This window comes from Topomyia yanbarensis, chromosome 2 (genome assembly GCF_030247195.1).
Source record: "Topomyia yanbarensis strain Yona2022 chromosome 2, ASM3024719v1, whole genome shotgun sequence".
NCBI lineage: Eukaryota > Metazoa > Arthropoda > Insecta > Diptera > Culicidae > Topomyia > Topomyia yanbarensis.
The window spans coordinates 350,125,810-350,138,338 of NC_080671.1; positions in this window are offsets into that span (position 1 = coordinate 350,125,810).

The window sequence follows — 12,529 nt, forward strand, 5'->3', positions numbered from 1 at the left end:
CACGAGCTGAGCGACCGCTTTGAACGAACCAAAAGCAATAAGCACTGGCACCGCTTGTGCTAGGTAACCTTCGTGCTCGAACTGTAGGATTCGAAGAGCTAGCACTCGTTGCGCTAGCTGCACGATCATGAGATAGCGCAGTAAGCTGGCACAAGCAAGCTCGGTGAGCTAGCTCAGTGAACTAGCACGAGTTAACTCAATGAGCTGGCACGGTAACCTTGTCCGATGAGCTAGAACGGTACAGTAAAGTAGTGTAAGCTATGGAACGAAGAATAGGACAAAGCAAGAAATAAGCGTTGGTAAATGTGCGACAGGTTGCTGAAAAAACGATGCAGGCATCATTACTCACACTAACGCGTTGTTTTTTTCTACTTTGCTATAGCTGAGCTATAGCTCCGTGCAGCGTGCTAGCTATCACCGTGCTAGCGAGAGCTCTCGCTCATCGGTGCTCGTGCTACTTGCTAACTCTAGCTCATCGGAAACCAGCACAAGCCCTGGCTCAATGAATTTAGCTCTGACACATTATGAGCCAGTGCACAGGAATAGGACACGGAGCAGCACCTTTTTGTGCATGGCTGCATAGTATAGTATGCATACAGCTACCCAATGTAGAAGCGTAGAAACCACGACTAATTTCTACGCTCCCTTGTCCACTAAAGTGCGAGAGTCTGACAATCCCATTGAGGGAACATGTTCTAATGTGCCTATAAATTTTCTAAAAAAGAAAATCATTCCTTAAGCTTCCTCGTAAAGGTCCGAGAGTGTCATTTAATGGGTGCTATACCAAAACTGAAGTAAGTGGCTCCTCGTCTTCCAAAGTAGATTTTCCACAATTTTAGCATTTTTCGCCAGGGCCGGTACTAGATATTGAAGTTGTCGGTTGTCAAGACCGAATCAAAGGAAAAATGTCTTCCCCTATACATCTCAATGCCATAGGGTTGTCTTCACGTTGATAACCGATTTATCTTACTGCAGGATATTCGCAACAATTTCAATATGATCATGACTACTCCATTGTACTATCATTGTACTCGACCTCAATTAGTGTGCCTATTGATTGGAACAGCTACGCGTCCACTATTTCCGAAACAATCGAATCAAAACAAGAAACTCCTCCAGTGGAAGCATACAAGGTTTTAACTGGCTTGATTATCGACGCTGCGATGAAGGGTCAGATGAAATGAGATCCGGCGCGAACAGCAGTGGACGGTCTCCCACTTCGTGGTGGGTAGAGAGCACTCAGAATTGTACGTGAAAAAATCCTATAAGGACTATTTGAATGTCGGATCGCCCGATTTTTTCCGAATATACGCAATGTTAGAAATACAAATGAAAAACTCAATGAATGCTGAAACTGCGGTTATTGGCACCGGTTTGTCGACGGATTAACGAGAGAAATAATGTTCCATCTAGTGGCTAGGTACTATGTTGTGTATTCTATTCAACCGTTGATCGGAATACATGGAACCAACTTTTTCGGCAAGAACAGCATTCCATGTAGATCTACACTCAAACAATTGATGCTTCGCGATGAAACGATAATACTTTACTTAAACGTAATGATTGCCCTTTGAACACACAAATTTATCTGACAGCAAAAATGCTCGCGCTAAGCATTGTAGTGCGTATATCACTGTAGCGTTCGTTTGATGATGAGAGATATGCATCGCTTTTATGCTAATTATTATGATAGTAGTGGTGAGGCTGTGCTGCATACATTCTCCCCACAAAACTGGTGGATTTATATTTTACCAGCAACGACCATGTCCACATCATTACAGTTCCAAGGATGCTCGATGGAGCATGGAAAGCACTCCTTGCATTTTCTGGGAAAAACAGGGGAGTTCCTTAGTTCTGTATCTGAAAAATCATGTCAGATTACCTCAGTTTGCATTGCCCCATTCCGGGCAACGAGAAGGCGGACACTTAGATTAGAATGGTAATGACTAATGAGAAAATGCGTACAGTTAGGCATTAGAAGGTGATATTCATGAAAGATCGCGTAGCTTCAACGAATTTTTCAGTATTTCTTGTCAGAGAACGGTCGAAAATTGGAAAATTTTATGGAACAATGGAAGTTTAGGAATCCCAAAGACACAAACCTTGTTTTAAGATGTAGATGTGTTAAAATATATTCCCCTTAGTATTACTAAAAATAAGTTTAAATTTTAAACAAATCTTAATTATTATACCATATTTTCAAGAAAGTTGAATTGTAAGCCAAAAGAAATTTGCACCTGAATAAAAAAATGAAATTATTGTGCATCGAGAATTTCAGACGCATGCAGTTTGTGCGCAAGACAAATATACGACTAATTTCAGGTTTTAGTTTGTTCCAAACTTTCGAGTGGGTATTTCCCCTCTCGGTTATTTTCGAGTACTAATAGCACCAGTAGTCAGCAACCACGCTACTGTTGATAAATTTGATTTTTCACACATGCGAAACGACTGTCAAATCGGATATTGGCCGGTAGTTTCTGTCCTCACACAAGCGATCTAAAGGTTTACCTAATAGTTAGTTTGGCACTACGGCTAAAATCCACATCTTCGCGGATGAGAGTGTACAGTTAAATCTTTTCCGAAAAACCAACTTTTTCCACAATATCACTATACACTATACAGGATGAAGCTGAAGGGAGCGAAAAAGCAACACCTCACTCTCATCACTAAAGGCCACGTACCTTCAAAACAAATCGCTGTCAAAGCATTTCAAATTCGACCGCTAAGGACGCTGCTATAGAATCGATAGAGTGTCCGGATTCTAAATGATCCTGTCTCGGTTAGCCAAATATAGAAGTCAAGAAGAAATTGGTTTATCCAACATTTTTTTCCTTTGGAAAAAATGTATAGAGTATATGCATACTCTAGGCGAGGATTTGTGAAGTTTCTTTTGCCGGCGTCGGCGGTAAAACATGATGATGAGTTATGTTCTATCAATGACCATGCGGTAGACTTGGGTGCAACGCTCAACTCGTACTAGCAGAAGGCAAAGGATTCTTCACATTTCCTTTCGATCATGTCCATACGAGCCTGCGTAGTCCTATTTTTCCGTTCTAAGTTTATAATTGATTCACTCTAGAATACCTATCCGTCTTTCAATTTGATTGCTTTCATTTCTCTTAGTCTTAAATTTGCCGAAAATAGCCAATATAATCGATACAGTAGAACCTCGCGGCAATTAAAACATAGTAACATTTCCTCTAAGATAGGTCTAGTGCCCTCATGCGCAAATGAGTTTATCCAACTTTTTTTCTTTTGGAAAAAAAATGTGGCGTGCAAAAATGTAGGAAAACATGCTACGTCAATGATTTGGTCATTTAAATGATTTATAGAGTATTGTTCATTTTGTTATCTTCGCTATCCGAGGGGACGGCATAGCATATCATTGATTTTTACACGGAAACGAGGCTATAGTTAAAATAGCCCGTATATCTTGAGGCAAATATGGCATGTGATAATGATGTTAGGCACGAGGCACAAGGGAATGTTGAGGTGGCGAATGGAATATAACTTTCTACAATTTGTATAATATACTAAAGTTCCGTATCTTACAGATGCGTTTCAAATTTACTCTGTATAAATCGCTGATACTCCCTGTTTTTCAATGGGGCCTTGAGATATTGAAATAGTGACGAGGAAAATTAACGAGAGATAATATGTTTGTGCTCAATAATTTTCATTTGTAGCATGTTGTATACAAACTTTCTGACATTGGAAGGCTGATTGATCACTAAAGAAATTTTTAACTTGTTCGGTCATGATTCGGCAGTACACTAGAATTGTTCGGGCACAATAATGATGATGATGCTATTATTTTAGCTTGGATTAGGTGGAATAATAAGCAGAGGTTCAAAAGGCACAATTTCCACGCACAGTAGAAAATTTGAAACTTCTTCTCATCATTTCAATGGTGGTTGTTAAAGGAAAAAAGGCAGTTAAAACAAATAAGATGTAGAATTGCAAGGGACATCGATCTCTTGATACGGTAAAGACAATCGCGGCATCAGGCGGGTCGGTACCTACATAATTAGATGAATTATAAAAGATTTTCCTTCATGAATTATAGTGCAATTTATAGTTGTATTTGCAGGATCTCCAGTTTGAATGCATAATAGCTTGCTAAGTACACCTATTTTGCTAATTTCTACATTTTGATGGTTTTAGTACCGAATCACACACCTTTCTGATTGGTATCAATGTGTGTGAAACCGACGTCAACACGTTTGATTTTGGATTTGTTTGTACTTCGATGTTTCTTACAAGAGCAATAACTCAACGAAGCGCTAGATTGGTTCGCGAATAACTGACATGTTTGACAATGTATGCGAGAAATATTTTCTGTGAAGCAAGGCCAGCGAAGTTTTGTTTATTCCGCAAGCATGCCGTATCCTCGGGTCATCGAAGGTGTTAATTACTTGTTTTTACCTATTCTTCACCATATTCATACATAAATACTTGTGGGGATTTTCCATCGCCCATTCAGCGTAACCAGAAATAACCGGAAATGTTTTGTGCGACATTCTCGGTCCCAATACATTGCATAAAATGGTGCATTGCACAGCTGAGAGACAGTATTGTTACTTTTCAACTCATCAAATGCGATGGATTTATCCTACGGAATAGTAGTAGAGAGTTTTAATTTAGGGTTACTTATTAGTTGTTGTTCCAGGACGCCTAATAAGTAGGTAATAATTCTAAAACAGATCAATATGTTTTTATTGAACCAACTTTACTCCACAGATAATTAAATCTGGCGCAGCTGCAAGCAATACATGTTCGTGAGCCTGTATGTGTACTGACGCGGTTCTGATCATGGTCAGAGCTGTCAGAATTATTAACCCTACAACGGTTTCGTGACTTTCGTAAACGGTTTTGTGGGGTACATACGTACCCCAGCACTAAAATCGCTCTAATATGCCTAATTTTTATTCAATTTGTAAATAAATTGGGTAGTTCAAAAAGTTAAAAGTTAGGAAAATATTCGTGTTTAGTCTATTTTATTCTGTAATATTTGAGTTTTTGTAGAATAAGTCTAGAGAAAATTTTCAATAGGACGTAAGTAACATTGAGAGCCTCTCTTTGTTTACTTTCTCTTTCGTTTATTACGACGTCATTACAGCACTTTGTACTAATTTTCCAGTACATATCGAAAGCCGACGGTTTTTACTACAATATTATGCAAAGCGTAGAGTAGTAAATATTGAAATGGCCGAGTAATGAACAGAAGAGAAAGACCTCAAAGAGAATCTCTCATTGTTACTTATGTCCTATTGAAAATTTTCGCTAGAAGTCTTCAAAATATGCCAAAATTCTCATTTTTCCTTAATATTCATATAACTCCGGTAGTTTCTAACCGATTTTAACCTTCTATACGGCGTTGTGAAGATTATTAAATTGTCTTTTGAACAAGTAGTAAATTATTCATAAACTGGTCAAAAAGTGTATTTATTCCGATGCTCTTTTGGACATCAAACGCAAACACAAACAGATACAGCAATATGTAATAACGGCGATAAAACGGGAAGGCGTCAAAGGGATAGGTAGAGCCAGTGTGTTATATGTGTATATGATATAAGTGCGTTCCAGACCCTGGGATTCAGAAGATGACGAATTGAGTGGTGCATGATATGTATTATATACAAATCATATTCAGGAATGAGTTCTGTCTCTTTCATCCGCAAAAGCAAAAATTACCATAACGATCCAAGCGCATTTTCTAGTTACTTTGCAATAGTAGCTTTATTATATTAAATAACAATTTGCATAGTTCAGCAATGTTGAAGCTTACACAATTTTGCACAAGTTTCTCACTTACTATGTATCGATATTTTGCTTACAAACAAAGATATAATCAATTTTCCGAATTATGTACACATGACAAAACACTAACGCAAACGATTTTGTGGGGTACATTTGTACCCCAGACACACTTTAAACGGGCACTGTTAAGTTGGTCAAGTGAACCTAATAGGTTCCACCTGCTTCAATGGAAGTTTAATAATCAAATTGAGATTGCTTGCAGATAAAATAAACCGTAACAGAATTACAGGTATTGAAAATAGCCCTGGGGTTCAAATGAACCCCACAAAACCGTTCTAGGGTTAAGTTAATCACGCAATTACCACAGCTGCTTTCCTCAAAAGGCTTAGATATCCTGCGAACCGCATACGAAGTCGTTTTGTTACAACGGTTTGAACATGCATGAAATTATAGATGTTGTATGCGAAGTTTCACCGTCGTTCGTCTTCGTAAACAGGGTGCGAAATCTGCCCGTAGGTGGAGTGCGTTGGAGCATATAAAACCCGGGCGAAAGGAGAGTTCTTGTGAGTTTACCTCCGATCGGTATTCTGCTTGCTTTTAAGTTATATCTTGAATGGAAAAAGCAGAGCAAAGCGTCGATTTTTCATTCCGTTGAAGAACTAAACCTTCTGCTTTGACAGATTTCGCAGTCGATTTTAGTATAATTGTAGGGCTTGTGCTATGATTACTGACCGCTAAGAATCCTTCTTAGAGTTAGAGTTTGAACATATTACGAGTGGCTCATTGCACCATCACCCTATCGTCTGTACCGTTAGACCAGGGCATATTTTCAATGGAAATAATTTTCTTGAAGTGTGCAGGGTTACGCAGGAAAGAACTGTTTAACAAGGAGTCTGAAACTTTAATGCGATTTCCGGTCTATTCTGGAACCGTGTTCCCAAATTTTGTTGACAATTTCCACCTGGTAACAAATTCTGCACCAAGACAGTACTGCCTTCTTGATTTTCAGAGAGCTTCGAGTGAGGTCTCAGGTCGTTGGTTACTTTCGCTTTGTGTTTGACGATTACATCCCTTCCTGAAATTTTAGAATTAGTTGGTAATGTCGTTTCAATGCCACTAATTGAATGAATCTTGAATCGGATTATTTGTTCCGAAGCAGCTCGTCTGTTGTAGAGTGAGGATTCGTATTGTACATCAACAGGTATTGGAGAACATCCAACATCCAATACCTGTTGATTTGGAACGGATAATTGATCATTACATCAGGAACGTTAGCTTAGTTGAATATCCAGTGCGCAAAAAGCAATAACGACATGGAAACTCCACGATTACTCTGCTTCACGATATTGTTTACAGCATTAAAAAGACTTCGTGTCCAGACTGAGACTGACAACATCCAAACAATTTATAGATTATTAGATAGATTATAGATTTCAACAAAACAAAATAAAAAAATAAATCGACTAATTTTTAATTGAAATTGTGAAGAACCGGTTTTCCGTGAATAAAACAAAGGTGGCGTACGTAAGACCTCGCATCACTCAAGAACGACATGATTGATTTGCGTAATTTGTTCTTCATTTTGTTGGCAGTTTTATGTAGAATAATGGGCTACATATTTTCAGTGCATTTTGAATCGAATAATATTGTTTCGAGGATGATCATTCGAATTCTTCGGCATTGTACTTCCAGTGTTTGAGAAACAGTTTGCCGGACAGGATGAATTCAGAAGGGACGAGAAGCAGATGCAGTTTCTGAACGACTGAGACAGCAGCGCTATCTTAATCTGCATTGTCGAGTTAAATTGAACGTCAGTCGGCGAGTGAGAAGTGCTGTCAATGTCCAATTGCATCGTGCCGCTTTCCAATATAACTGTGCGATTGATTACAGTGGACTGCCGTGTGTTACGATTGGGCGCACGGATATGATTTGTTAATATTGCAATGCACTGAAGTTTCAATCAGAGACGCCAGGATTGTGTTGTGCAGGTGGCAAAGTCAAATTACCACAGTTGACTGAATAACCCGAACCATTGCGCTCTTTGCTTTACGGTGATTTACTAGAATCAAGACATTGCTTGAAGAATGCACACAAATACAACACTTGCTTTCAAATGACGTCATTCGGTGCGAATGTTATTGAAGAACGTGGATTCATTCCGGCATTTAAGGTAATTTTATCTCAAATAAGTATATGTGTGCCTATTTATGGACCAACAACTCCTACCCATTTGGAATGAACTACCCAACTTTACAGATTCAACTATCGAACCGGATCATTGTAGCCAAGAGTGAATGAAGAACACAAATTTCTTTCGTTGGAATTTCTGATACTGTAATCGATCAGCGTTGTGCGATTAACCATGCTATGAATCGTCAGATCATCGGAGAACAGCAAGAGCTTCTTCACGAACACAACGCTTTGGTTCGGATATTTAAGACGGCATTGGAAACATTCTGACAATCACAAAATCATCATCAGAGCCGAGAATAGACCTTTCTCGTCCGACCTAACCCCCTTTTTTCTTATTTTTATTCAAAAGACTACACATTTTTAAGAATATTGCCGTTGAAATGAGACTATTTGGAGCTATCGTGATTTTTTAATGATTTTTTTAAATTTGAAAAATGCAAGAATGTTGAGTATTTTTTCACCTTTGCAAGAATGGTGGGACTGAAAATGTGTGTTTGGGCAACACTGTTTTGAATATTTTGCTTGAGTTCCTGGCAACGCGGCAAATGAAGTGGTGAGTCGCGGTACAAAGTTCATTGGTTATGTAAACAAACTAAAGTGAACCTCTCGGTAGAGAACATTGCATGATAATGTTTAACCGCACTTTTTTGGCTGTTCAGAGAGATTGTTTACATGGTCTTGGAATTTTTGTTGATTCGATCATAGTATGAGAAACTTGGTTTGGTTCGCTGCCAAATGTTAACACTTTCCAAACAAGGTCGCTCAGCTGTTATTTTTTATTTGATGTCGGCATCATACATTGTTCCGTTAAATTTAACATTTTTACTTTTCTTGTACATGATTTATCGTAGAAGTAAGGAATTTCTAGCCAAACATTTGAAAAAGGCCCACTGCCAAATGCAAACAAATCGAATTTTCATGTTCTCTATTAAAATCCTGGGACAAAACCTGTGGATATATGTTTTCTTTTTCTTTTTTTCTGCTCTTTTGATCTCTTGTCTTGCATAGCCACTCTTTCTTTCTCACATATTTTAAATGGACTGGCTACATTTGACAGTTCCCCCTGACTGCATTTGACGGTTCCCTTTGGCTGCATTTGACAGCTCCTCCTGGCTGCAATTGACATTAGGTTTTTTCGTATCCACACGTCACGTCCCAGTTAAAAACTATCTATCTGGCCATGTGCATAAACGTAACGCAACAATGGATTATGAAGAATTTTGATAATGATTTTATAACAAATTATAAAAGGGCCCGGCTGATATAAAAGTCCTAACTAGCAATACGCTTATTATAAAATGATTATACAGGATTATTGTAACTGATTCCAAAAGGATTATAAAGGCAGTGAAATACGTACTCAATGAATTAAGGGGAGTGTCTGATGTAAACAATATGCGCAATCAAACTAAATAAAACAGTATTAAATTTTTAAATAGAATTATAATGAATTCGACCAAAACTTCTTTTGCCTTTTTCTTAAGGTTTACGTTTGGCAGTTAGACCCAGCCCCCCTGGCAACCCTATACCATCACATGGAGTTTGACAGCGACCGACATATATGGGGCGTTATAGCTATAAAGCCCCAAACAAAGAATTATGTTCGGCACTATGCTCGATATTCAAGCATTCCACACGACGTTTTGCATCTTGTGGGATGATTTAATATCATATTATTCAGAAAATCGACATTTTGTAACTAAATACAGCTTCTAATCATTCGGTTCAAAATCAATGTTTTGCCTTTCATGGCAGTGATGCGGCTGTACAGAGACGTCGTCCTTGACAGGGGGCTGGTTAGACCCTTTTCAAATGTTTCAAATGTTTGGGTAGAATTTAGATTATTTTATCGTTGTTGCGATCAATTTCATTTGGTTTGTTTTGTTCACAATGTTAGTCGCAGAGCATTTTGGTGATCTATGGCAATTGATGACCTTTACACCCCATACTAGGTCCGCTCCTGTTGCAGCTGTTTCGCCCCGTCCGGCACCGAGTCAACTGATGGTCCAGCCTGCGCCGCACTCGTCTGTCGCTATGCCAATGGCAGGGACTTGGATTAAAGGCTAAAAGGTCAGCTACGGCTGGTGGTGTTGCTGCAATCGGTTTGCCTTCGGCCACGTTGGACATTCGGCTAACGGGAATATTCAGCGATTCCGATTCGAAGGAAGCTGTGCCAGTTGCAGACTGCTTCGGTTCAGCAATACGCTCCGGTATCGGACGAAGCTAACACTCCGGCAGGACGAAGGTTTCAATGAGGGGCTCAGGCATAAGTAGCAGAGTCCTTGCACTTACTGCTTGTCGAGTGAAAAATTCCGACGAAACCACTGCCACTCTCGCCAAGTTTGATCACCGTCATAAGTGCGACGTCAGCGGTATAGTGCCAGGAATAGTCAAGCAGAGTGCCAGGACTGACTTGCCGAGAGCTACAAGATTAAATAGCAGAGCGTTTTTAAAGTGACCGTAGTATAACGTAGAGGCTTTAGGCAGATGATTTATTCAGCAGAATAAGATAGCAAAATTATCCAAAACATAAGAGCTGGCTGCCGAAGTGAATCCACACACATCATCACCTACAGAGGCAAGCAATGTTGGAACGCAGCGAAATTCCTCACAATGAATTGACCTTGTTAGATGAAATTCCAGGAAGTACAATTTTCATAGCATAATTTAATCGACCGAAATTGTAGTCCTCAGCCGAGAAAGAGACTGATAGGGTAGCAGCAGCTAGGAATTTTCTTTCGAAAGCTAGCAGTGGTTTCGCGTATCCTGCTCTAAGTAGAGAGCGTTAAGACAGATCTCCGAAGCATGTCAAGTGCTATCAGATGAGAAAAAACGTCGCATCTATGACCAGTACGACAAGGACGGTCTGCTGACCAACGGTTCCGTCCGGTACCACCATAACACACGGCACCGGCGACACATATATTCACAACATACTAATTACTTATCCTTCCGAAAAAGTAAATAAATTGACTATGAAATTTATCATTCGCTGCCTAGTTATTTCGTGCCAATTTGAACAAGACAGCAGATAGCTTTATTGCGGTGCCAAAATGATGGCAACTTGGGATATAATATAAATTTACATATAATTTCTCCTCCCTGATATTCTATCAGAACGTATAATGCTCTGCATTATTATCACTCCAATCAAATCCTTCTTACTCCTTATTGTCAGTGCCGAGCGCTATTTTGCATTTGCCGGCTAAATCAACGACAATGCGATAATCGACGAAACTTTTGCTGTAATGGAACTTGAACACGAATAATAAATTAGGGTTACCAACCGTCCTTATTTTAAAGGACATGTCCTTATTTTCGAGGTTTTTGGAAAGCGTCCTTATTTTACTTCAAATATCCTTATTTTTAGTCTCAAACCTTGGCATATACAGAGTGGTTCAACATGATGGTTTTACCAAGCCATGTCATTTTATTGTAGTTTAGTATTGTTTGCCACCACAGTATGCTCACGATTTTCAAATTATTCAACTATATTTCGAAAACCAGCGATCTGTGAGAAATGTGTTTCGTGCACTCCGTCCATAATATGGTCGATATAATCGGCCAACTGATTCCACTATTCACCATACAATAAAAGAGTGAAAGTTGCAGTTCTCGTTATTGGATGGTTAGCTAACAAATCGACCACATCCAGCACGCATTGAAGAAAACATTGACATTCGCATTGGAAACCAACTTTACTCGACTAATTAGCCAGATACCACTTGAAATACTCGAATCCATCAACAAAAATTGGACCAATCGAAAGGATTACCTCAAGCGCCAACATGGTCAACGTTTAAAAGAAATTGTTTTCAAACAATAAATGGCAAAAAATGTTCTTTCGATTGACAAATAAACATTTCGCGATTAACTCCATTTTTAAAATTTTTGCGAGATCAAAAAAACGTCATGATGAATCACCCTGTATTAAATTATTCAGATCAGCTTTATTCCAAGAGAATCAATTTCAATTGTCAATTTCAAATACTTCCAGCGATTGTTTTTGCTAATGCATACTCTCGGCGACTCATCACAACCAAAAGTTCTTTTACTCAGAAGTAACCAAAATTTGTTGGATAACTCGATATAGCCAAAGATGTTACCTTCGTTCAATATTGGCACTACACCATTCCAATTTGTCTCGATCAAGATTCAACGTCCCAGTTCAACTGCTGGAACATAAGCCAGAATCCCGACTTTTTCAGAATTCTGGCTCAAGTGACAACTGATTCAGGCTCCGATTCCGAATAGATTTGGCAGGGATGTCCTTAATTTGCTCTCAGTCCATTTGGTAACCCTAATAAATGATTATTCCACTCGAAAGCAATAACCTTGTCGTCCTCATGTTTGCTGGTATCATTGAGTTCTTGTCGCCCGGTCTCACGAACACTTCTGCAGCTTCCTGGTTGAAAACAATCCCATTTGATTTTGCCGTCTTTGTTTATTATTTTCCACCAGCTAGTGTTGTAGTGTTTGTGGCATGTGCCGTGTACGTACATGAGCCGTAGAAAAGTCTATACGCTGGTAGGCATTCTGACCAATGGAAACGTTCTTCGATATGGGCATTGAACGA